General features: G+C 42.7%; 1 protein-coding gene and 1 long non-coding RNA gene across 19 annotated transcripts in view; one reads left to right on the forward strand and one right to left on the reverse strand.

The window, feature by feature from the left end:
- The window catches only part of ATP2B2 (ATPase plasma membrane Ca2+ transporting 2), a 368,316-nt gene that overhangs the window by 123,892 nt on the left and 218,823 nt on the right, over nt 1-25,601 (reverse strand). The window lies entirely within an intron of this gene.
- The window catches only part of LOC308577287, a 397,406-nt gene that overhangs the window by 13,249 nt on the left and 358,556 nt on the right, over nt 1-25,601 (forward strand). The window lies entirely within an intron of this gene.

Here is a 25,601-nt window from a genome sequence, read left to right on the forward strand (position 1 = left end):
TATAATCTACTTAACCTCTGTACTAGTTCCAGGAAGTGCCCCTGAACCCCCCGCTTCCAAGAAATGTCCTTGTGGTTTAGCAACTTCACACCTAAGCGTTATCTCTGGAGCCTGGCGGTCAGCAAACATCCTGCTACTTGCCTTTGTCAGGGGTCGTTTCTCAGAAATGGCTTAACCTCAACTAGCAAACTTCCTGCAGGGGCAAGCTAGCGGCACCCACAAGCTTGCATGCTTGCTGCCTCTGCAAAAGGTGGCAAAGTGACAAACATGAGAAAGAGAAATAGTCTTTAGCTTTCTAAAATGGCTTTGTGCTTTTAGCTTTTAGATGGCCCTATAATATGGCTTCAGAGATTCTTAGCCTGGCTCTCTATTGGTCATCCTGACCTTCACCCCTGCATTCCCCCCTTTCCATCACGAAAATGCTGACCGGTCACGGTTCTCCATTTTCGCTTGATGGACCTATAGGTGCAACATCATAGAGAGCCAGGATATAGGTACGTGTTGCTGCATTAACTGAGCGGCTTACCATTTGGCGTACAATCTGGATAAGGCAAGGCAAAAAGCATGATAAGAATAATACGGTAACGAAGAGAAGTAAAATCACAAGCAAAATCTCTTTTAACCATGACCAACCTGGGAGTTAAGAACTAATTCAACTACATACACTGGGGAGACCTGCACCATCTAGACTAATTTTGTGGTACAAATCAGCCTGTAACACTCAGACCTGTTCAGGCTCTTAGCTACAGCTGTTGTCATATTCAGGAAGGTGTTTTCCCTCCCCCCGGTGGCCATCTGAGAGGTGAGAACCATCCGGAGGCGGGGTATGATCCACATCCTGATTCGAGGAATGTTCGGTGCCCCAGAACAAAGAACTGTACCACCAACACAGAAATACCACAAAAAGGGTAATACCACAAGCCAAAGGGATGGTGGCCCACGAAGGCCAGGTCATGGGGCCTCTAACTCCTGGCCCTGCTACGGCGTGAACAGCGTCTACCCACAAAACGTTCCCACTCTACACAGGGAAAAGTGGCCGCCTGGCACTGATACACTGTTAGGCCTCGGGAGCTATAGGGATGGCAATAGACTCTGTAAAGTTCAAAGGCTGGTCCTACTGGGTAGCGTTCACCTACGTGGTCTCTGACCAGGGCCTATGGAGGCTGAAGCCTGGGGTGGTAACCCTTATGCAGCCACAAGAATACCCTACCACATTCAAGGGCATTAGATGTGGAGTTACCAGGCCCAGTAGTTCAGGCAGTATTCTGGGATTTTTGGGAGGCTCGAACCACCACGACAACCACAGGTGGGGCTGCAGGATTTACTGGCACTTGTTCAGCAATTTCAATGCGCACCTGGTTCAGGCTCCCTCCCCTGCAATATTTGCATTAAGATAGGCTCCGTCCCATGCAACACCTGGATTAAGATTAGGACCTGGTCTACCAGATGGGGTTGGTACAGTGCTCTACCCCCTGAGTGACAGTTGGTTACCCCCCCCACAACAGCAAGAGCGGTCCAGAACTCGATAGATTTCGACCGTCTCTGCAACTTCCCGTAGGAGCAGTACCCATGTGCGCTGGACAGTGGTGTGGAAGAGAAGCCACAGTGGGGTAGTGGGATGTTTCAATACGGCAACCTCATCAAACCCCTGTTCCCAATAACCAATGAGCACGCCATTTCTTACCACTGGCAAGACGAACCAGTCATAGCAGAGGTCCGCAGGCCAATAGGGTTGGTATGGCTCAGTGGGGTCAGGACAATAGGACATAGAGCAAAAAGGGCAGTAGGACATAGAGCAAATCAATACAGAACATAATAGAGAAAAGGGGAAAGTCCTTGTGAAAGTCCTTGTGATGATCAGTCGCAGGATCACGTTGCCCGTGGCCCAACGCGTTTCCGGTAGCGTCAGACACAAGGTGATGATCAGACGCGTGTGATGCACCCAGGGAGTCACGTCGGCTACTCTCACCGCAGTTGGGATGGAGAGGAGGACGGTATACGGGCCTCGCCACTTAGGGATGAGGGGGTTGCGCTTCCACACTGTCACCCGGCTGGAACTGGTGGACCGGCTCAGCGAGACTGCATGGTGTAGGCTCGAGGTAGTACCTGGAAAGGGAAGCAAACACACACGGGGACAGGAATTGCACTTGTTCCTGAGTGATGTGATCTCCCACCCGCCCCAAACTGGCGGGGATGTCTCGGACGAAAGGGGTGGCCTGCCATACAAAAGTTCAAAGGGTGATAGTCTCAGTCTCTTGGTTGGAGCGCTCCGAATCTGAAACAAGGCAATGGGCAGGACATCTATCCAGTGTAGTCCCGTCTCCTGGGTCAGCTTGGCCAAGTGGGTCTTCAAGGTGCGATTCATACGCTCAGGTTTCCCCAAACTCTGGGGTCTGTAGGCTGCGTGTAGCCTTCAGTTTATCTGCAGCGCCTTGCACACTTCTTGCACAACTTTATCAATGAAGGCAGGGCCATTGTCACTGCCAATACTTCTGGGGAGGCCAAATCGGGGTATGAGTTCATGTAACAGTTTCTTGGACACTTCACAAGGTATCTCTGTTCTAGTGGGGTATGCCTCTGTCAGGGTGCAGACAAGCACAAGCAGGTATTTGATACCCCTAACTGGAGGCAATTCAGTGAAGTCCACAATCAGGCTTTCCATAGGGGTAAAGCCCACGTGTTGTACACCCGGTGGGGGGAGGTGGCCTTGTCTGGGGGTGTTCTTGGCGCACAGGACACACCTCTGGGATATAGCAGCAACTAGTTGAGAAAGGTTAGTGATATAGAAAAGTCTCCCAAGGTGTGCTCTGGCAGCTGGACCCCCTAGATGAGTGGACTCGTGGTAATTCTTCACAATCACGGTAGCCAGATGTTGGGGCACAAAAACACGGTTTTCTGGTAGACGGAACCATCCCTCCTGGAGTGTTGCTCCTTCCTGGCGTGCCCACTGTTGCTCCTCCGGTGTGTAGCGTGGTTCCACATCGTCTGGAGTGAGTTGTGGGATGAGGGCTGCGTTGAGTGCTGGTGGAGGTTTCAAAGCTGCTTCACGAGCTGCGTTGTCTGCCTTCCGGTTGCCCCTAGTGACCATGTCCCGGCCTCTCCCATGGGCTTTGCAGTGCATCACGGCAATCTCTTCGGGACCCCATACTGCTTCCAGTAACGTCTCAACTTCTGGACATTAGCCTTGCATCCTGCTGCCAATTGCAGGGCAATGCCTTTTGCTGTTGGACTTCGCCTCAAAACACAAACAACTCTTGGAGACTTTGGCTTTCTTAGAGCTCTTGGAACGGCTTGCCTGCCTTGCACCCCCACTTCTGGGTGCTCTGCTGCCTGAGGAACAACTTATTGAAGCGTAGAAACAGCTTCCCAAAACAGCCTCAGCCCCCTCTGGGCTTGGTACTTTTTCTGGGCATTCTCTAGCCCCCTCTGGGCTTTCTGGGCGTCCCACAGCCCCTTCTGGTCTGGCTGCCACTGTGGCCTGACATGCTGTCTTCAGTGGCTGCCACGCTACCCAGGACTTCCTCCCTTGGAGTATTGCCAACAGCCAAGAATCAACGCTGGCCCTTAAAATGACTAGGACCCTTTGGTCTCTCTAGAACATCAGGCACGTCTGCTTCACAAGCTTCCACTGCGCCTGCAGACTTCTCAATGGGTTGGGCAAAGCCTGTTTCAGCCTCCTTATATTCCATAAGGGTGAGAACCAAATGGGGCACATTCACATGCATCTCCTGGCCAAACATGAACTTGTCTGCTTCTTCCACTAGTGTGGCGGTGGCAGCGACAGGCCACAGACAGGGTGGCCAGCCTTTCACTGTGGAATCTAATTGCTTGATAGTCTCAAAGGCTTCTTGTTGGGCCGGTCCCCACTCAAAGGGGTCTCTTTCTCTTCCTCTGGTACTCTCATTTAGAGGTTTTGCTAAAATACTGAAGCCTTGGATCAGGATTCTGCAAAAGCCTGCTGTTCCACAACTTTAAGCTTGTCTTTTAGGGATATCACAATCTCTGCCTTTTCTTACAGTGACCTTTTGACAATTTCTAGATGGTCAGTATGTTCAGCAAGTTGTCTGGATAAATTAGCCAAAATCTTCATCCCTTTTTTGCATTTTGTAAAGTGAGCTGGTTGTGTGAATCTTTCACTGATTTCAGCTCATTCACAAAACTTTGTTCTTTGTTTTTCTTTTAATTTTAGTAACTTGTTCAATTTCTCCTTTACAGAGATATGTTCATCGACCTGGGATTTAAAATGGTCTGTTCCTCCTTACATTCTATTTCTGTTTCTTGCAATTTTTAGCTGATTTACTTATTTGTTCTTTAAGCAATTTAATTTGTGAGTCACACTCCATGAGTTTGTTGTTGTAAGTAACATCACAAGTCTTAATTGCAGAATGAAGATCTTTAACTGTTTGGCTAGTCTCTTTGTTTTGCCTAACAAATTCTTCATTCTCTTTTGTTTTACTAACGTTTTCAATTTTTTTTTTCTCAGCCAGTTCTGATTTTATTGCACTTAACTGTTCAGAAAGTTCTGAAAGCTTTCTGCCTCCACTGTTCACACCTTTGGTTTGTAGATCTTTCAGTAACTGGACTTCCCTTTCAGCCTTAGACAACACTATTTCCCTGTCTTGCATTTCATCCTCTTTGCACTTGATCTGACATTTCAGAATATTAATCTGCTCAGAATACACATTTGTATTTGAAATAATAGCAGAAATTTCTTTGTCTTTCTCAGCTAAAACCTCTCTGAGGTTGTCAAATTCTCTTCCATGCCTCTGGAGGTCTTGAATTAGTTGAGACCTCTCTTCTAAATGACTTGTGTTTAATCTATTAAGTCCTTCATTTGTCTGTTCAAGATCCTGTTACATTAATTCTATAGCAGCATCCTGTTTCATGCTCTTTTCTTTTATTTTCCTCTGTTAATGCAGTAATAACTGCTTACTGTTCTGTACACTCTTCTCCATAAACACTGCACTTCTTCTGGACATCTTCCCTCTCCAAAACCTGACATGAGGGAGTGACTTTGCAATGTTCAGTCCTGCATTTCTTCAACCGGGGGGGGGGGTGATTGTCATCTACCACCTTCAGCCAGTTGTCTATATAGGGAATCTGGTCAGGATGTCCCCCCTGGTCTATGCTGATTTTGGTCCTTCCTTGAAGTTGTTTAACATACATTGAAGGGGGATTACTGGACCTTTCAAGCCTTTCAAGCCTCCCCCCTCCCATTTTCAGTATGGCCCTGTACAGCGTCCCCACACCAAACACTCACACATTCATTTCGCAACTTTTCTCACCCAGGTGCGGTCGCCCGACTGGGAAATGGAGTACTTGTTGCTACGACCCCAGGGGAATGCCCCGGGGTAACACACATACATGCACAAAATGCCTCTCTCGTTGGACGCTTGCACGACACACTATCCACCCTGTGCCCCCCCCCTTTTCTCCTTCCTAATACCAAAGCGTGGGTGGTTGTCAGGAATCAATCCTTCTCCTTAATGCCACTATCCACGCTGGAGATTTGATCAGGATCTCCCTTCTCCTTAATTAAAAGGAGGATTTTCTATCCCCTCAGGGCTTGTTGCCATGTACTCACCCCAGCCGGCTTTTCTCTGCCCTGTCCTCCCAACCTCGGCTCTTCAAATCCGTTGTCCTCTGTCCCAGGATACAGCAAGAGGGTCAAGTTGCCTTCTGTCCCCCTCCGAAAAAAGGTTCGGTGTGCACTTGGAAGCCAGGAAGTCTGTTGGCCCTCCGCTGCCTCTGCCCAGAGGGCAAGGGAGCTGCCTCCTGGTCTCTGAGGACACTTAAAGTCCTTCTGATCCGAGTCACTTTTGGCACCAGAAATGAAAGGGACATCGGTATTCAGACCAGGAATGTAAAAATCAGGCAGCAAAGTTTCTTAAAGAAAAAGTTTTTATTTGGATTTTTGTCCGACAAAAAGCAAATAGGGTGCATTCAGGAAAATGAAGAATGCCCGCCCCCCCTTTGGGGCAGTCAACTTATATATCTTTCTGCAAAGCACAGTTCAGCCCCTTGGCATCCCTTTAGCCAATGATTGACAATTTCCTATGGTCATTGATGCATATTCATTAAAGCTCAACCAATGAATAAATTTGGTGTGTCCTTTCGGTACCAAGTTGCCTATTCCACTAGGTGGCGCTACTGGCTTATAATCTACTTAACCTCTGTACTAGTTCCAGGAAGTGCCCCTGAACCCCCCGCTTCCAAGAAATGTCCTTGTGGTTTAGCAACTTCACACCTAAGCGTTATCTCTGGAGCCTGGCGGTCAGCAAACATCCTGCTACTTGCCTTTGTCAGGGGTCGTTTCTCAGAAATGGCTTAACCTCAACTAGCAAACTTCCTGCAGGGGCAAGCTAGCGGCACCCACAAGCTTGCATGCTTGCTGCCTCTGCAAAAGGTGGCAAAGTGACAAACATGAGAAAGAGAAATAGTCTTTAGCTTTCTAAAATGGCTTTGTGCTTTTAGCTTTTAGATGGCCCTATAATATGGCTTCAGAGATTCTTAGCCTGGCTCTCTATTGGTCATCCTGACCTTCACCCCTGCAGCAACAAACAATCCCAAGTACATTCTAAAAGCTCAGATGAATGTACTGTAATGACATGATTGACACGCTTAGCTACCTCAGAGATTTTCATACTAGCAATGGGAAGAGCACATTGTGATTCCTCCCAGAAAGGCACATCAAAATAGTGACTCGGGTCAAATACTTCATCCCAGCATCAATGTAATGTGCTGTAGAATAATATAACAACAATAAAACATGAGCCTTGGGGTCTAGTGAAGCTACTCAATTCATCCGTCACCTCGCATGAACTGCATCTCTTCATAGTGGAGGAAAAGCTAGCGAGGAGTGCAGCTCCCTCATATGAGAAGAGAGTACAAAACAATGCTTGAGTATTTACACAAGGGCACTCCAGCCTCCTCTGGCGTGTGTGACTTGCAATTACCATACACTGCCTACTGCCTTTTTGACATAAAGGAAAATGCTTGCAGTATGTAGGCCAAGGCTGCCTCCCCATCCCCGTATACAGGTTTGTTAATTATTAAAGACTTCCTTTTCTCCAGGCATCCCTTTCAAAGTCTAACATCACACAGATCTGATAGCAGCCATCTCAGCCCCCTCAGGTACACTCATCTATAATTTATCACTCAGAATTTCAGTTGACTGCAGATTTGCACTGACAATGAGGAGAATCTATCAACTTCCTCTTCTTGAACAAAAGCAATGGATAGAAAATGGACCCGGATATTATACTGATAGTCAAGTTGTTTCCCGACTGTTAGCAGCAAGGGAAGTGCTGGGCAGAACATTGTTTTGTTTGATGGTCATCATCATCTATCATGTACGTGCATCTGCTAAACATCCTTGCTGTGAAAATGATGAACTTCTTGTCAGCAAAATTTAAAGATTGGCACTTTTAGTGAAAACTGGGTTTTCCATCTCGTTTCAGAACAGAATGGGACCTTTGATTGTCACAATACTTACAGAAAGGTAAAGGTAAAGGACCCCTGGATAGTTAAGTCCAGTCAAAGGCTTCAGGCTGCAAGAGCCGGCGTTTTGTCCACAGGCAGCTTTCTGAGTGATGTGGCCAGTATGACTAAACTACTTGTGGTGCAACGGAACACTGTGACAGAAGCCAGAGCACACGGAAACACTGCTTACCTTTTTACCACAGTGGTACCTATTTATCTACTTGCACTGGCGTGCTTTCAAACTGCTATGTTGGCAGGATCTGGGACAGAGCAACTGGAGCTCACTCCATCGTAGGGAATTGAACCAATGACCTTCTGATCGGCAAGCCCGAAAGATTCAGTGGTTTAGACCACAGGGCCACCCGCATCCTAATACTTATAGAACGTTAGGGATCTGAAATTAACAAAAAGGAGAAGGAGAAGGAGAAAGAGGAGGAGGAGGAGGAGGAGGAGGAGGAGAAGAAGGAGGAGGAGGAGGAGGAGGAGGAGGAGGAGGAGGAGGAGGAGGAGGAGGAAGAAGATGATATTGGTGCAGCTGGTTCTTCCTGCCTAAGTGTAGAACCTTACATTTGTCCCTGTCCCTGTTGAAATTAATTTTGTTAGTTTGGGTTCAGTTCTCCAATCTATTAAGGTGATATTGAATCCTGATTCAGTCCTCTGTGGAACTAGCTACCCCACCCATTTTGGTGTTCCCTGCAAATTTGATGAGTATCCCCTCAATTCCTTCATCCAAGCCATTTATACAGATGTTGAACAACAACAGGCCTAGGAGAGAACTCTGTGGCACCCCGCTTTTCTCTTTTTTCCAGGATGAGGGACCATTTGTGAGTATGCTTTGGGTTGGGTCAGTCAACCAGCTACAAATCCACCTAACAGTAACTTCACCCAGACCACATTTTATCAGCTTCTCCACAAGAATATCATGGAGGACCTTGTCAAAAACCTTACTCAAATCAAGATGCACTACATCCACAGCATTCCCCTGAGCCACAAAACTTGTGATTTTATAGAAAACAGAAATGAGATTCGTCTGGCATCACTTGTTTTTGAGAAATCCATGCTGGGTCTTAGTAATCACAGCATCCTTTTCTAAATGCTCTCAGACTCACTGTTTATTTATCTGTTCTAGGACCTTTCCTGGTATCAATGTCAAGCTCGCTGGTCAGTACATACCTGGGTCTTCTATTTTCCCTTTTTTGAATATGTGGACAACATTTGCCCACTTCCAGTCTGCAGGGACCTCATCTGTTCTCCAAGAATTCTCAAAGACTATAGACGGAGGCTGAGATTATATCCACAAACTCATTCAGTACCCTTGAGTGCAGATCTTCAGACCCTGGAGTTTTGAATTCATTTAAGGTAGCTAGGTGTTCCCTGACCACCTCTTTTCTATCTTGGGCTGCAGCTCCCTCCTTGCATTGTTTATTCTGTTATCCTAAACATTTATACTGCCACACCTAGCTACATCACTAGAGCAATGTCCTTGCAATACCAGCACATCACTGTGGTTTGTGATGATGTTCTGATCCAGGTATTCAAAATACAGTTTCCGTTGTCCCATAAATAACTGATAGTTGACACTCCTAAGTATTTGAGCGCTCTGCCATTTCTTTTCACTTCAGCTATAAGGAAACTGTTCCAGAGAACAGAAGAGTTTTTCATCCATTGGTTTTTGAGAAATTGCTTGTTATCAAAACTCCTGTGTTTGAGGCATTAAAGAAGTAGCAACAGTTATCTTAGAAGACAGCAGGTGAGGGACCAAACACACAACGAGCGTTCCAACATAAGGCAGCCACTTCCAGTGTCAAATGCCAAAGCCTGCATTAATGAACTGGGGAAAGATCAGTAAAAGCATTTCTTCCTTCACAATTTCTAGAGTTTGTAGCTACTTACTCCTTATTCCTCTGTGCAACAGTCACACCGAGACCCTCCGTTATCCTTTCTTTCCTCCATTTCTGTTCTCTAGTATCCCAGCAGGTGCAGAAATGAGGGAAGAAAGCTGGGATCACACAGGCACAGATTAAGATGGTGCCAATCACCGCAAGCAGCCAGAGGTGGGTTCATTTCTCTAACAGAAGCCTGTGCTAGTACAGCATGCTATATAGTATTAAACATTTAACTCCAAATACTTTGAAGTTCAAAATCATATGCATAGTACCATAATGAGACACTTAATTCATGAGCTGCAAGTCATGCAACTGGATGCAATGACATTTACAGGACTTCAATAAGAGCTGTATTGTTTGTACAATGTGTTGGCGTGCATAACATAGAGGGGAGAAATGTTGCAGATTTATGACAACTGGCAATGTTGTGAGACTTTGCGCCATGCCTCCTCTGTCAGCTGTAACCTGCTGAGCTTTGCAGAGGCTTCAGCTACTCCAACCGATCAAAAAGACCCACACAAGTTTCCACAAAGAAATGGAAGAGGATGCTGTTCCTCTTCTCCTTCACAGAACAGCGCTTTGCAGTTGTGCTTGTCCTTTTCTTTGCTCCCCTCTTAAGCCTTTACACTAAAGTTGTGAAACCCTGTACCAAACCAAGAAACTGTTGAGATTCAAGCCATTATCAGGAGAAACTGGCCACTCTCCAGGCACCCGGCTTGATCTCCGGTTGACCTCCCTGTCTGCATTCTCTGGCAGGATCCAGGCTAGGTTGCGATCGGCGATCCTCCTCAGCGTGAGAAGAACACACCACTCTTTCCTGCCCCCCCCCCCCCAGGCAGGGGAAAGAGATAGACAGAAACGGATTTACATGTCTTTATTTCTGTCTTTGCAGCGTTACAGAAAAACACGTCTGCTCTCTTCAAACTCCAACAGCCGAGAGACAAACTCCTCCTGTACTTCCTGTACAGCTCATATTACACTCTGAGCTAATTCCGGTGCTTCGCACTGTGAATAGACTGTCCCTCTGTTTCCCACGGAACAGTCCCAACATTCCCATTATGTTTTGCTTTCAAGCTGCCAGCTCGCGGCCGAATTGCTTCTATATCGTAACAGAAACATGGTACCAAATCAGATAAACAACCTTTGCTATTGCTTTTGTGTTAAAAGTTGTGTACTAGAATTTAAAAGACTCAAGTTAAATTACTGGCTTTGACATAGAGTCCATGCATGCCCACAACCGGGTCACTGGGTAACTCTCCATTCTACTGAATTAAAAATACAAAGTGGGGATACTGCTACTGCTCAGCCTCACAGCTGTTGTGAAAATAGAGGCATTGCAGTAAGGACAACAAGAAGAAGAATTATTTATCTGAATGGAGCCATGTAACAGCTCTTTAATTACATAAGTGGAAGCAACACTTTTCAAAAATGGATGCTACTCTTTGGATTGTAGGGAACCTAAAATTGTTAACATTAATTTAAAAATAGCTCAGCAGTGATGTCATTTCACCTGAAGTAATATGAAGCTTAACGTGAGAGTCAGATTGGGCCAAACGTCAAATTTCACATCCCTGCTCAGCCATGAAGCTGGGCATGTCATCTTTCAGCTTAACCTGGGAGTCCGTTTTTAAAATGAAGAGAGGCAGGTGTCTATGTGAATAAAATAAGCCTAACTCACATGATTGTTGTGAAGATAAAGTAAGACAGAGCAGTTGCGTTCCAGGTAGGGTTGCCATATTTCAAAAAGTGAAAATCCAGACACAAAAGTTATTGCCATACGTTTGTCTGGATTTTCCCAGGCATTTCAGTGATTACACAAATACATTATGTAAATAAACTAAAAGCACTGCTATCAATGCTTAATCATAAAAAATGAACATGTGGGTGTTATGTTCTGCCCAGTGCTAGATAACTGCAAATCATTTGCCTACAACAAAATACTTGCTTGCTACTATTTCCCAAGCTCAGCCTCAACAATAAAAATTTCAGAAAATAATGAATTCATTGTAGCTCACTTGACTTATTTATACAGATGCGAAATACATTCGATATTCCCCATTGAATGTTCTGGAGCAGTTTGCAAGCTCACTTTAATTAGCTGCTGCTTTAAAAAAAGGGGGGGGGGAAATGTCAATTTTCTGCAGGAAGAATGTTGAGTAGCACTGATTCTAACTATCTGAATTCATAAAATAAGACAGGCCATAGAATTTTAACTAGGGTTATTTTGAGCTGTCCACAGATTCATTGAAAAGTACATACAATGGAAGTGGAATTGTGTCCTATATGTGCACATTCAGTAATAGATGTGAAAGAGAATACATGCCCTGTGTGTGCAAATGCTCCATCCATGCCATGGAGACTATAATGCCCCATAAGTTTGGGAAGGGTACTAAGAAGCATCAGGAGCCAGGATAACTTCAATAGTCGTATTTATTCATGAGCAACGGAACAGCAACTCTACATGGCAGATGGGCAAGACTAAGGTTCCAGCTAGTCCTCAGTTAACTAAGGAGGGAACTACACCCAGGGCAGGAGTTTGTTTTACAAATTAGGCATCTCTCTTATGGAGACAGGCAACACAGAGACCTTGGCTATGCAAAAGTTATTGCCTGTGTGTACAGAGACTGCAGAGTATGCACCTAGATTATTTCATGCCTTCCACCAAATCTACATACGGGAGGCTGCAGGTAAAGAACTGTAAGCAGGCATGACCCGCTGTGAAAAGTGCCCGTGTTAGTCAATGCATATCACCCACTACAAAAGGAATGCAACTCTGGTTTTCCACAGGATGTCAACCAGTTATTTTCCTTAATGTTTCACAGAAGTAACTATGCCAACATACTGACTGAGGCTCACAGGCAAGTGTTTCACAAGCCCTGCTTGATCAGACCAAAGGCTTATGTGGTTCAGCAATCCTGCTCTCATTCATAGCAGCCAACCACATGCATGTTCTCCTTGTGTTCCACTATGGGGGGAAAGGCAGGATATAAATATAATAATGCTACAGAAAATATGTATTTTGGGTAATGTGTGACCAAGTCCACAGAATAAGTGATTTTTACCTGAAAAGCTAAACTGCAAAGTAGATTCTCACCAGTGGGTAGCAAGTTGTGGGTAGCAAATCAAATAGTAAGCAGAGAGTGTCCACATGTCTCAAATAATCAGACTCTAAACTGAATTAACATCTAGATAATTCAGAACTAGAAATGAAAGGAGCACAGATAATGGTGCCCCAAGCAGAGTTTGTCCATTTCCTCCCCTCATGAGACATTTGTCAGAAGAAATGGAATCTCAATGAACACTAGTAGATTTCACATAAATGATGCATCACAGATGGTGTATTTGCCACTATGATTACTGAATTAATTGATGTCCCCTACTGATATAGCACAACCTACATTGCCATCAACCTCTTCTCATATTAATGTAGTGCGGCCAGATGAAAAAATTATGTAACTTTAGTAACATAACCATTTAAGTCCTGTTTTCCAATGTTGGGTTTTATAATTTAAGAATTACAATTGCATATCTAGATGCTTACGAATATAATATGGTTGTAATACACCCCTTGACAATCAGCTTGGTTTTTTTCTCACTGATAAGATGGACTATCAAAAAAGTTGTCTGATTAAGTTCCCCTTTCATGACGGACTTCCCTTTTATACCAGGTGAATGTACCTGTGGACTCCAATTTCCATCAGCCCAGCCAGGCATGATAGGTGTTGTAGTTCAACAACATCTGAAGGGTCAAAGGTTCTCCATCCCTGCTTTACACCCATGTCTATTCATGAAAGAAGACAGTGGCAGGCAGTAGATGGCAAAATACATGAAAACTGGTGGAACAAAGAAACAATCCGTATTTCTTATGAGTTGTTGAAGGTTTTCAACAGAAAACTACCACATAAATCTATTAGAAACTGCAAGTGCTATCCTGCCCAACTCCCACTGATTTCAATGCGATGATTTTAATTCTGCTTAACTCTGCCAGTGAAATCACTGGGACTCAAAAGATCTGAATGTTTTGCTGGGTTGTTCCTTGTTTTCATAGGAAGTTGATACTGTTTAAATGGCTTTGCAACTAGAACTAAGCCTCATTAGTCTACCAGACTGCAAACATTTATCCCAATCTAAGTCTAACAATAAAAATGTCTATTTAAAAAAAATCATCTGTGTGCATTAAAATGACTTAATGTTGTGGAGTTCTAAACCAGCCTTTCTCGATGAATAATTTTGCCCTTTGGAAATACTTTTTTTAAAAGTTAAACTAAAAAAAATTCACTCCTTAATTAGCACAAATTTTCCTTCCTATGTTTATCTATCAGGAATCAGACAAGCACATGCAATTCAAACAAAAACCTACCTCAGCGCATCAGCCACATGCCTTATATGCTAAACCATTATTTGCCAAAGAACTGAAATTTGTCAAGATTCAGAGATGACAGCAAAGAATTAGTCACTGTAAACTGCAGTATATAACATGGCAGACAAGCAGAGTTTTGTGCTGCATGTAAAATCAGGGTTTCCTGGATTCAAGACACTCTAATAAGTACCTGATCGATACAGCAATTAGATCAGATTCTCAGCTTTCAGTACCAAAGGCCTCACAACTGCAAGCAAAATATCCAAAGCAAAATATCCAAAGTGAGAGATGTACACAGCTATGAGGAGGCATCAGATAGTAGAACTGGACTTTTAGCACATTGAAAAACATCTGCAGAGGCTCCAAGGAAGGCTCTAGGATCCATGCTACTCGAAGGAAAGCTGAATGAAGCTGCAGTGTACAAATTCATTAGCAATTTTTCAGTGGGAAACTGAAACCCTAGGAATGATTAGTTCACTACAGAAAGCAATTGTCCCTCTTTAAGTGTCTGTTTGCACTATTGATCTTGCAAGGCATATTCAACACCAGGGACTGCTAGTCAGGAATGAGTCACCCTCCACACTGGCTGGATCAGACGTAGGGTTCATTAGTAATGTGACACACCTTGGCTATCTTTTGCATTGTTTGGATTTCTGGTCTCACATTGTCAAGATAGGGAAGCATGGTATCTTCTCTATGAACTTAGGGTGTGTATATCTCTACCTACCCACTTAGATGAGCATTTCATGAATTTGAAAAGGTGGGTTCTGACCCTTGAAAGTTTATTTATGCCATAACAAATAAGCTTTTAACGCTCTACAAAAACAATACTGTTTTTGCTGAAACAGATGAAGATGGCTATCCCTCCATTGCCGTAGGTATATGTAAGTTTTGAAAACCAAGGAATTCCTGTTCTGTGTAACAGTGTCTATAGTGGATGTTACCTCCTTCATGTGATCTATCCTGCAGAGTATTACAGGTGGAAGATTGTGTATTGATACAATACTGTTTAATAGTGCTAGAGAGCCTGTTTGACCAGATTCCACCTGCTAGCACCTAACAATGGCAGCATGTAGCAAGAACAACATGTCAAGGCCTCTTATTACTACTACCAGAATAACATTTGTCACTCCCTTGCAGCTGCTTCCTGTTCCTTTTACACCAGCATGCCTCACCCACAATGGATGGCACTATTCCATAGGACAGACACAATTACAGGGCTTTGGTTAAATATTTAGGGCCGGTATGTGCTGGTATCCTCTGTGCAAATGTAGTTGTATGTTGGATATTTGTTTTTTTGCTAGAACACACCAACCAGAGCCTGGTGCAAAGGGAATTCTGAGCCTAGGAATTTGTTTCAGTTTTCAGAACTGAACTGATCCCATAGTCCTTCCACACACAAATCCACTCCTTTTTACTTCAGGTTTTCTTAGTTTCAGAGGTGTCATTTAGAGTGTTTGCGTGCGGAGGGTTATTTTGTAGCTTCTGTGAAATAACTGGGAACCATAAATCCTTGCCAATCTGCTTCAGATCATTCTATCTTATGCCTTGCCCTCCTGGATGTGGAGGATATTCCTGATGAGGTGGTTTTCTCAGGGAAGTTCTTGCCTACCAGCTCTGTTAGGTGATTCATAAGGAGAGACGCTTCTGATTCTCTGAAGAGAGTACCAGAGCTTCTACATTTGGGCAAAGATAGCTCATTATAAAACTCCTATCCTTTCTGAGGAGCTAACTTTTCCCTTTCTATAATCCTCAGAATTTCAGTGAGACACTCATGAGGAATGGGAGCACAGGCTGAAGTAGCTTTCTAACCAACAATACAAAAACCCAGGAAAATATGGATCTTGAGTATGGCTTTCCATTTCCATTTCCCTTTCCATTTCCCCCCTAATTTTGAATGCAAAGGGAAGAAGACAGGGCATTCAGAACTTAAAGAGCCTCAAACGCTTATCCTCATGTCACAATTCAGGTCAAATGCAGAAAAAGTGGTCACTATTGCCAACAAAGACTTGCCCAAAGACATTTACCAGAAGCAGTGGCGTAGCGTGGGGGGTGCAAGGGGGCAGGCCGCACCGGGCGCAACATCTGGGGGAGGGGGCGCGCTCGCTGCCTCCGGAGTCGCCGAAGAGCCTCGGGCGCAGGCTGTAACGGAGCCGCATGTCTCGCGGAACCGACGAGCTGTGCGCGCGTCCGGGCTGAAGGCGCCCGGCAGGCAGCAGCTCTCAGCGCTTGCCGCGGAGGACGCGCCAGGCAGCCCCTCCTCACAGCCCCGCCTCCGCCGGTGCTGCTGCAGCTGCTGGGCCGTTGCATTTTCCTAGCCTCTCTGCCCCCCTCCTCCTCCGGGCAAGCGGCGTCGTTTGGGCGGCAGCGCCAGCGGCAACTCGCAGGTTAGGGGTTAGGGGGGGCGCAAATTACGTGCCTTGCCCCGGGTTAGGGGGCGCAAATTACTTGCATTGCCCCGGGTGCTGACAACTCACGCTACGCCGCTGACCAGAAGCAGGTAATTTAATAATGATATAGCCACATTTTTTAACCATTTCATTAGCAAACTATCTTTTTCTCATTAGTTCATTATTTCAACTGCAGCAGCTGCTAAGCATGGAATGTATTTAAGGGGGGAAAACAGCTGAAAAAGTGAAAGTACAATAAATATGTTGCTGTTATTGAACAACAAACAGAAATAGATTTGTGTTTTCAATCATTTTAAGCAGTTAATCACATTGATAGCAAAAGCAGCGGTACTTCTGGAAAACTGGGACAATGTGCAGAACTGCCAGCATCTCATGACAAAACATGCCACACGTTGATGTCACTGTTGAACAGGATTAACATCAGGAATTAAAAATAACATCGATGTTTGGAGGGGGGAAAACCTCCTACTTGCCCTTAAGAGACCTCTGTCTGTTGCTAATGCTAAAAACAGTTACCCACACTAGGAAAAGCTATTTTTAATCATTTCAGACACTTGCTGACATTACTGCATGCAAATCACTTTAAAGATTTGAGGATGAAGCTGAGAAACTGTGCCTCTCAAAAAACGGCTGTTTTAATATTCATATGTCATTGGTGTTATTGCAAAGATCTGTTTGCCCCCTTTTTATTCCAGTATTAATCACAACTGTGTAAATGGAAGCCTGTGAATTGGAACTATGTGACTGCTTTGTAATCCACTAAAAGCAGGTCATTTTAATACTGGATAAGACACTTTGTGTTTTATGCTCTGCCATCTGATATTTCACAGGTAAACAGGACATTCCAGACTCATGATGAGGAAAAAGCATGAATAGATCATTCAAATGGGGCTGGGTGGGGAAGACAGCTAATCTCTTTGTATACAGACCTATTAAAGTCAATGAACTACTCTGCCAAAATTTAATAGGGCACATTGCACATTTTCCTTAAAACGATGTCTTATCCAAATGTGATTGTACAGTATAATGGTAGGCATGCATTTGGATAGCATTTAGTTGCTTTAGCTTTGATATGTCTAGTGTGTGATTCTTTATCTACACACATATTAATAAATTCATACCGCGTAGAGCAGTTCAGCAACACCTGAAGTTTCATTCATGCTCAGAGATCATCATCTGTCCTACAAAATTAAATGGGGTGGTGGTAACACAGAAGCATTGCTATTTGGGAATATATCCTTGCCAATTGTGAAATATACCAAATATTTGGTGTGTGTGTGTGTATATATATATATATATATATATATATATATATATATTGAACAGAGTCTTTTGTAAAAGAGAAAGTGAAACATACCAAATTTGATTTTCCTAAGGGCCCATCAGCCCCTTAGTTCTTTATTTATTTTTCTATATTAATAGGTCACCCTATCACATAGTTTTTGGGATGGCTTATAATGTGGAATCAAAACAAATTTAAATTCAGTGACAATAAAATATATAGCAAAATACAGTGCAGCATAAAAGGCCAAGTAGCAGATAATAACTTGAAGCTAGAATAAAAGGACTGGGAAAATAATAATAATAAATATATTCACCTAGTTCAGATGGATGAGAGATTAGGCACCAGGCACACAGTGTGCCAAAGACTGTTCCTTAAGAGCTATTATCCTATTGGATGCACTGTAGCTCTTGGGAAATGGATTGCCCTTTCTTTCAAAACACATTTACAGTGTGATCCTATATACATGTCTACTTAGTAGTATTTCCCACGGAGTTTAGTGGGGTGTACTCCTAAGTAAATGAGCTTTAAGACTACAGCCTTACTCAACAACACAATTGTTGTGTGTGCTTTAATTCTTCAGTTCAATGCTCCTTTAACTATGTAGAACGATTTTTGTCTAAGCTAGATAGCAAGGCACACTGTGCCTTCGTCAGCTTCAAATGTACATAATGAATTCAAAGAGCAGGTCAACTGTCACAGAATATGTTTGTTTTACCTGGAGAACTCGGGAAGTTAATAAACAATTAACAAAAGAACAAGGTGTCTCTGTACTCCATTGTCAATGTCCAAGGTGTGCATGGAAACCAAAGCAAATGAAACAACTCACACTATATTGTGCATTCCCTGCAACATTTCTGGGAAAACGTATGAAGGCAAATGAATGATTTCAGTGCATTGAACTGTGAAGTTTCACTCTGTCAAGTTACAAAAGAAACTTTTTATTTATGTCTGAACCTGGTTCCATGTGTTCCTTAACACACACACACACACACAGAGAGAGAGAGAGAGAGAGAGAGAGAGAGAGAGAGGCTTTATGTACTAAGGAACTGAGTAAAATACCAATAAATGTCTTTGCAATTGCATGGTGATTGCATGTGTTTCTCTGTGTTAAGGGTGTGTGATTGTGAGCATGACTTACCCCACACACTTTGAATCTGGCCCATTCCACAAGTGGAATGCTGCACCTGACAGCCTTCCACTTGGAAAATCTGGCTCTCAGTCCAAATAGAGTTCCCCACCCCTGCCACAGTACACAACAGTTACAAGTTAAATTATCTTTCCCACATTATTTTGTTAGGATGCTTAATTGGGCCTGTTCATAACAAAGGCGAGTGGATGATGGTTAATGGATTGAGGTTGAATCCCAATAAGACAGAAGTATTGTTTCTGCGTGACAGGGGGCAAGCCAATCCTGAATGGGGTAACTGTGCCCCTGAAGGACCAGGTGCACAGCCTGTGGGTCATTTTGCACTCACAGCTGTCCATGGAGGTGCAGGTTAATTCTTTGTTCAGGGCAGCTGTCTACCAGCTCCATCTGGTATGCCAGCTGAAACCCTACCTGACTGTGCACTGTTTCACCCGAGTGGTGCTTGCTCTAGTTATCTCCCGCCTGGATTACTGCAATGCATGCTACGTGGGGCTTCCTTTGAAGGTAACTTGGAAGCTACAACTAATCCAGAATGCAGCAACTAGACTGGTAACAGCCTTGTGGAACACCCTCCCATCAGATGTCAAGAAGATAAATAACTATACAACTTTTAGAAGACATCCGAAGGCAGTCCTGTAAACAGAAGTTTTTAATGTTTTATGGTGTTTTTATATTATGCTAGAAGCCACCCAAAGTGGCTGGGGTAACCTAGCCAGATGGGTGGCATGTAAATAATAACATTATTAATTATTATTAAATTATTATAGCTGTGACCATGGCTGATTTAGCACAATAATTCTAAAACTGAAAGAGAGAGACAATGGTATTAAAGGAAAGAGATCCAGGACTTACAGTACTTCACTGACTGTGTTGATCCTACTAGTTTTTTCTGAGTTGACATGGGTTTTTTTATCTCTGTGTGGCTTGCTGGTGACATGCATTCTGAATCTTGTAACAAGACAAGGACACTTGCTAGTCTCTCCCTTTTCACATTTCAGGGTTTTTCCCTCCTGGGAACATTTCTTTCAAAAGCACATTAGTATATGACCTAATACAGCAAAAATAAAAGCTGAGCCTATATATTTTATGTTTAAATTGCCTCCAAAGTAGTGTTTCATGTGCAATTTAGGGATATTTTTACAATGTGAGCAGCTAAGAAGACCAAAGGGAGGGGGGACGGAAGTGTGACATGACACAGTGTATAGTTCAGTTCCAATTTTTATCATCTTTTTTTTTTTGCGAGGGGAGGGGATCTTATGTTTGACCATTCAATTCATATGGTGCATGCTTTAATAACTTTTTAAAGAATATTTGCATTTCAGAAAAACAAGGAACTTGCGTCAGAATGTACTGGCATCTGCCAAAAACTGGCAGAACTCACACTGGTAAGTCTTTGAATTTGTGTGCATCTACAACATGAAATGAACCATTTACTTGGACAGTGAAGAACCCTCAGGTTCTGGACTGATTCTACTCACCCAGGCTGGCCACTGGATCATCCTGGAAAAGCAGGAGTATGCAAAGATTTCCCATTCTCATTAAGCCTTGACTCAGCACCATGGCCTTCCTGAGCTATGATGTGTTTCTGTATCCTTTTGTTGTTCTTTGGTCCTGACTTCCGGCTTTCAGTTCTATGCCCTACTCTTCCCAAGTCATCTTAAAATGCTGCCTGTGACCCAAGTCTTGGCAGCAACACAGCAAAATCCACCTCACCCCTTCGCTAGCTTGAAACGATGTCAAGCAAATCAACAAGGTCATATTGATACTTAGGAACAAACTACCACAGAACTGTCTCTGAAGAGAGTGACAGCAGCAGAAGAAGAAGAAGAGGAGAAGGAGGAGGAGTTTGGATTTGATATCCCGCTTTATCACTACCCGAAGGAGTCTCAAAACAGCTAACATTCTCTTTTCCCTTCCTCCCCCACAACAAACACTCTGTGAGGTGAGTGGGGCTGAGAGACTTCAGAGAAGTGTGACTAGCCCAAGGTCACCCAGCAGCTGCATGTGGAGGAGCAGAGACGCGAACCCGGTTCACCAGATGACGAGTCCATCGCTCTTAACCACAACACCACACTGGCTCTCAGAACCAGAACACCACCTGTTGTCACCTGTAGCTCTCAGTTAAAACGACAGCATATCATAAATGATCTATAGCTCAGTCTGGACCACGATGCCTCCCTCTCACAGACCGTTGGAGATCTTTGCTTACAGACAGCTTCCTAACCTAAAAGAGCTGCTCAACAGCAACAACAAACAACATAAGAGAGAAACAAACACAGGGACTAAATCCAAGCCCTGGTGCTTACTCTCTCCCCATGTATGATTAGGCAAAATAATTACCTAATAATGTCGGTCACAACATTAAGGGTTCAATCACCTGCTCCTTTTATAACCTGACAATATGCTATCATCTGCCAGCAACACCTTTGGGCATTCTAAATGAAGTAAACTGGCCAGTCGCTATGCAAAAGAATAAACGGACACAAATCTGACATCAGAAAGGGCAGTATTCAGAAACCGGGGGGGGGGGCATTTCAGCCTCCCAGGATACTCTGGTGCTGAAAGGATCTTCAACAACAAACTCCAGTTGAACCTGCTGAATTATGACTTATGAAGAATGCCTACAGTTGCATTTCCTTAGTGACGACCCTTGTAGGTGAAAACAACATACGCACAGCATTCACTCCCTGCAGTAAGGTAAGAGCGGACTTCTTTCTATGCAATCAAACTTGCATTTTTTAATTGCTAATCGATTTCACTGTCACCAGGGAACCACCGTTAGCAACATTTCAAGGTACGGTACTTGTTTTGAGGGCCCATGTGTTATATTATCTCTAAAAATCACAACTAGGCTTTTCAAAGCTAACTTAGTTGAAAAGTTCACACAGCAATGGTCCATAACTTGTCTTGTTTAATTAGTTCATCAAATACTTGTGCTTCAAGGAAGCAGTAAATTGAAATGGTTCAGGAAAATAATATGACCTTCTTTGATATGTTCATTTTCACCTAGGCAGCATTCAAAACACTGATGTAAACTCATTTTCACTAGGGTACACTTTAAAGAGAAACAGAGGCTAACACAATAATTTTTAAACAGCAGTGGGATAAGCTTGTTATTTCCTCAGTGGGATCTTCATCCACACAACTGCAAAGGTAATCATTTAAGCAAGTAAAATATGTTTTACTTTCAAGTTGTATCAATTAGTGAAGCTGAAAGCAGTTTGCCAGTGCAGTGCCAGGGTTTCTGTTACAGTTAAATGATTTTGCCTTTGTTAGATTTGTCAGATTTCAGTTAACACACAAATACACATGATGAATAAGCAGGGAAAACACTGTGCTTGGCCTTTTGGCAGGACCCACCCGGTGTATCCACTCAGGATCTATCCACTTGCCTCTCTCTCCTGGCTCATCTTTGATGTATGGGTAGCGAAGAGCCACAAGCAGAAAGAGAGGCTACTCTATACCTCTAATCCACAGAGGGATCCCTGCATAAAAGATAAGGCTGTTTCATCAGCTCTTATCCCATAAGGTTTAATAACTGCACTCAGGATATTACTTACATGAAGATTTAGCCTGCTACAGACACTTTATTCATAATTGTGTCTCTGTTTATCCAGTAACTTGTTTATAGTCTTTTTATGCAGTTTCTGATATCTCTTAGTTTAGTAAAGGAATCAAGGTAAAAAAAAGTATCTTGAATTAGAAACCTGGAGCTGATCTCACCCTTATCTGGCTGCTCTGTCTATTGCTACTTAATTATCAGAAATGAGCAAACTCAGGTCTTCTCCTTCCCCTTTTAAATGCCATAATGCCCAGATTTATGGTACTTAACATAGTGGTGGCAATTCTCCTTGTGTGTCTCCCATCCACTCCTATCTCACACAGAGGGCATGAGCAAGAGGCTGTTTGTAATTATTACATTTGTATCCCCTGCTTGCTCCAAGGAGATCCTGTGTTCTTCCCTTTTTATTTTGACTTCAATCATAGGACATAGACTGGACAAGAGATACTGGCTGACCCACGGTCACCTAGTGAGCCTCTTCTTGTGACTTCAATGTTTTTACCACTGAAACCAGCACATTTTTTTCTTGAAAGAAAACCTGACCTATAGATGTGGGAACAACTACAACTGGGTCTTCCTAACAGCATTATCAAGCCACATACTGCATTTTGGATTGTGAATCCTTCTAGTGAACTCCCATGCAGAGCACTTTGCAACAATCCAATCTGGAAGTTACCAACTATGGAGTACAGTAGCAAAGTCATCTCTGTTGAAAATAGGTTGTACCTGGGCATAGGCACTACTAGCCACCAAGGCCACCTAAGCCTCCATTGTCAATGTTGGACCAAGGAGTACCCTTAAGCTATGGAGAGTCTCGTTCCAGGGGAGTGCAACCCCATGGATGACAGTTCTTGCCTCTTCTTGTGACTTCAATGTTTTTACCACTGAAACCAGCACATTTTTTTCTTGAAAGAAAACCTGACCTTTAGATGTGGGAACAGCTACCACTGTGTCTTCCTAATAGCATTATCAAGCCACATATTGTAAAAGAATATCACTAAAACAAAAATATACCAAGTAAGAGAATTCTATTATGTTTATATTTGTTGTTTAGAGAATAAAAGTGATGGGCATTATGTATTTATTTGTTTACTTGTGAATCTCCTTCTACATTTATTTGAAGGCAGTTTACAAACATTACAGCTAAAAATAAGGTTTTTTAAAAAAATAATACAAAAAAGCTGAAGGTGTGTTTTAAAACAGTGCAAAATGAGCACCTAAGGCAGAAACCAGCAGGAAAAACTAGTTGAAACAAGAATGTATTCAATTGTTTCCCGAAAGTACAGATAACGGGCACCTTTTGTATCTCAGCAGTTTCCACAAAACATGTCACAAGCCAAGTCAACAGATCACATGCCAAGTCTAGGGATCGCATAAACAGTTGAGGGATTCCATGCCCCCCCGGTAGATTAACACAATGAAAAATTCCAAATAATAGAGTAGGAAGAAATCACAGATAATGTAATCCAAACTTCTGTTGATTCTTTCACCCAAATCTTTCCCCATCCCATTCACATTTAAAACACATTGCTTTAAAGCTGAGGACCTTTCCCTGTTGGATCTTGCTTTTACTCTTGCTTCAACAGTCAGCTGGCAACTACTACTTGCTCATGTTTCAACCCCTGCAGTTCTGGAGGTCACACCAACATTTACTGCCCATGCCTCCTGAACTATAGAAGCAAAAATATAGCTGTTTTCATGCCATCAGATTTTTAATCGTATTGCTTGTCATATTTTCATTCATTATGTGAAGCTACACTGTGTCTACTTCTGTACCTTAATACTATTAAAAATAGTGCACAATTATTAACCTTCATTCTATACAGTATTTGTCGTCTAAACTGCACTATTCCAGCCTATTAGAAATCCTGCCAAACATATATTTCAGTATTATGTATACTTCAGCCTTTGATATGCTCTTTCCTAGTACATAGGCTAATTGACAAGATAGAAGGCATCAGCCTCTGAGGCTAAATTCTGAATCTCTTGTGGAATTGCCAGTCTTCACTCCTTTCCATCATTCACGGCACACATGGAATTTGGTACTCGTACCTTAAATACAGATTACTTTTGAACTACTTTGTATTGCAGACTAAATGGAATTGAATAGCCTGTTCTGCTAAGCAGGATTAGATTTCTTCATTGTTGCCTCTTCCGTAAATAATGCAATATAGAATCCTTCTGAAGCTAAACTATGTACTGTGTTCGCAACAAGGTTATGCAACTGAAAAAGTGAACTATAGATTGTACTGTACACATCCCAAGAGTTTGGTCTTAAATGTCTCAAATATATTGCTATATTTAATTGTTCTCACAGAGCATACAAAACCATGCCCAATGCACACTAAATCTACATGCCAGATACTGTACATTTCATGATATAGTACTACATATTTTCAACAGCTTAAACAAAATGTCCAAAGAAACGTATCTTGTATAGAAAGTCTATTTCACCCCATGCTTTATATTATATTTTATTTATATTGTTCTGAAGTTAAAACAAGGACCTCATTTGAAAGCGTATTAATTCATGACAATTTAATAGCTAAAAGGTTTTTGTCTAGCAAGGTGTTTTAAAACAGACCACGGTTTCCTACAGTACAACCAACATTTCCTCTAACCCATACTTCCTCTAATATGGGAATAAGGAGAATGATCGTTACTTCAAAGTATAAGAAAAAGTATTTAAATATGTGGCCTGGTTTCTATTTTAATAAAGACTCCCATGTTTATTTCAAATAGCACATTGTTCTTATCATTACTTTGGAATGAACTACAAGCTAGCAAGCCTATAAAGCAAAATGTTTTGATTCATGTACTTCTGGCCTTGTTTCTTGGTCTGCCCCAAAAGTGTAACCTCACATATACCTATGCAGAATAAAATTTACCTAAAATTAGGGCTGCAAGTTCCCAGTCCCAACTCTTGCTAGGATAAATGGCCATTGCCAACAGTTCCACTAACCTAACATCACATAATACAATGACAGCGACAGAGACATGGACTATTAAACAAACAAAATTAGGATCAGAATTTAAATAGGGATAAATCTTGGTACTTCTGCTTTCCTGATTTGTTAATCAAACTGTCTTTTACATTACTATAAGCAACTTTCCCTACACAGAAAAAGGATGTTTTGTGTAATGCACTAAAATGGGGGACAATGACTAAAGTGTCCAAAGGTGATTACAGGGGGGGGGGTTATGTGACTGTCTGTCAGACTGTGGCACAGACTACAGGTCAATGTTTCAAGCATCCAAAGCAAATGCAGATACATAAACAGAGATGGCATACATGAACAGAAGGTATAAATACTGCAGAATAGCAAGAATAATATGAAAAATAATGTCGTTCACATGGATACACTGAGCAGGATTGCATGTATGACCTAGCAGAGAATTTAATGGAATTCTTCAAGGATTTTTCTCATGCATTTCTCTAAAAATAATTCTGCTTTAAAAATCAAGTTA

The sequence above is a fragment of the Podarcis bocagei genome, assembly GCF_964188305.1.
Source record: "Podarcis bocagei genome assembly, chromosome: 2".
Classification (NCBI taxonomy): domain Eukaryota; kingdom Metazoa; phylum Chordata; class Lepidosauria; order Squamata; family Lacertidae; genus Podarcis; species Podarcis bocagei.